This window comes from Prunus mume, linkage group LG1 (genome assembly GCF_029339155.1).
Source record: "Prunus mume cultivar Tortuosa linkage group LG1, ASM2933915v1, whole genome shotgun sequence".
In the NCBI taxonomy this organism is placed as follows: Eukaryota; Viridiplantae; Streptophyta; class Magnoliopsida; order Rosales; family Rosaceae; genus Prunus; species Prunus mume.
In genome coordinates, this window is record NC_142698.1 from 7,936,889 (window position 1) to 7,939,016 (window position 2,128).

The window sequence follows — 2,128 nt, forward strand, 5'->3', positions numbered from 1 at the left end:
TGGATTGATGAGTTGGTAAGAAAGAGAGGGTAGCTAGGGGGAGGAAATCAACTCATCATTCAATCCTTCCAATTTCTGAAACAAGAGAGAGAGAGGAGAGCAAGGAGCAGCCAAGCAAAGGAGGCTACCAAATAGGAGAAGAAACCATTCCACCTTTGAAGGCTTTTGTGCCTTCATCTCTACTAAATCTGTAAACTCTTGTAAACTCTTTCTACTTATATTTTGAATTTGTGTTTGTAATAAGTATAAGGAACTAAACTCCATAGCTAGGGCTTAGGTTGAAGCCCTAAACATGATTACTATATTGTTTTGATGCTTGAGTTAATGGATTTCCAGATGTTGTTGATGAATTCATTTTCACTAAATTAATCATATGCTATGCGTTTGCTTCCTTTGATTGATCACCTTAGGTTGTATGCATCTAGCTAAAGTTGAGAAGTTTTCTAAGTAAGCATCATGTGAATTGGTTTGTTGACAACAAATGATGAATTCCTCCTCACTAAAATAATCTATCCTTGATGTATTTTTATATATTTATTAATCACCCTATAAAGCATGCTTCTTGAGATTGTTGGGATTATATATACCTTCATGTTTTCCTAAGCAACTAATGGATGAAGTAAGAATCATTCATGTGAATTGATTTCTTGAATGCCTAATGTAAATACCATACTATTAGGGTTCTTGTGATGTTCATATTCTCTTCAATCTTAATGGGTTTTTTCATATTATTAAATTGAAGTATTAAGTACACCTAGATTGATTGTATGGAAAGCAAGAGGATTGTAGCACTAAACACGCATTTTACTTATTTTAGAGAGAATCATGCGTCTTGAGCCACTAAATCTGGTCTTGATTACGAACATCTTCATCAATGCATCTAGAGTTCATAACTTGAGTGTCCATGGACATGAGTAGGATTGTTTAGGGTGGATTCAGAAAATACTAGTGTTTGTTATCATTTTAATTTCACACTTTGATAATCATTTATATTGGTCTTGTTAAAATTAGAGTTCGGTTATATTTTAAGCATTTGAATTAGTTCACTTGAATCAAAAACACCCTTTTTGTTTTGTATGTGTTTTTGAAATCTTGAGTGTTCTTTCCATTGAAGTATGCTCACTTTTGTGTTTGTTTTTGACATTCAAGATAAGTTCTTCATTTTTCCGTGCTAAATCCAACCATATAAAGAATGTGACATTATGATTAACTGTTGGAAAGTTACAGGTCCAAAACGGAACAGAGGTCAAAGCTGGAAAACAGAGGAAATTCGTTTCTCTCCTATGCCAAAAACGATGGCTAGCTTTCCAAAAGCAATCGAACTTTGCTATAGTACCCAGGTGATAAAATGGTGATACAGGAGTGATACAAAATGATGATTGTGTTTTCTTTTGGTTTCTTGTTTTTGTTTCATTTCTCTCACATTTCTGTACTCTTTCCTAGTTGAGCCGGCCCCGCTTTCCTCTCCCGCGGCAAGAGCTCGTTCGCCAAGTCCGAAAATTTATATCTTACCTTTGTGATTGTGTTAAATAAGTATTCTATATGTACTGGATTTACATATAAACCTCCAATTTTTCGTGGGAACGATCCCGTATTTACAAATTTAGACTCTAATAGATTCATACACTTACCAAATTTAGACTCTGATTAGCACATTAGTTTATGCCAATTATTAATACAACATAATGCTATTTCTGTTTGTAATAAGTTTATTAATGATTGTGGTTCCATTTCATTACCTGCCAAAGGAGTGCCTTTCTCTTGGTCAAATGGTCACCAAGATTAGTTTATTATTTTTGAAAGACTTGACAGAGTCCTTGTTAATCCTAATTGGCTTAGTTTGTACCCCAACTGATCTAATCATGGGCCCATTATTCTGTCTTGCTCGAATCCTAAACAGTTTAAGGAAAGTCCTTAAGCTTGAAGCCATGTGGCTTTCTCATGTTGATTTTCCTAGGTTGTCAATGATATCGGGTTTGGTCTCAGTTTTATGTTGGAGACTCTGCTCAGCAAATCTCCACTTATTGCATATCTTTTCAAATGAATCTTAGAAGGTGGAACACTGAGGTGTTTGGTAATCTATTTTAGCAACTAAAAGATACTCAGGAACATCTTGAAGCAATCCAAA

At 34.6% G+C, this 2,128-nt stretch overlaps 1 long non-coding RNA gene across 1 annotated transcript; it reads left to right on the forward strand.

The window, feature by feature from the left end:
• Positions 1–1,641, forward strand: LOC148920905 (uncharacterized). The gene is made up of 3 exons (XR_016122638.1): positions 1–190; positions 1,228–1,340; positions 1,444–1,641. It is a non-coding gene; the product is annotated as an uncharacterized LOC148920905 (long non-coding RNA).
• Positions 1,642–2,128: the final 487 nt, after the last annotated feature.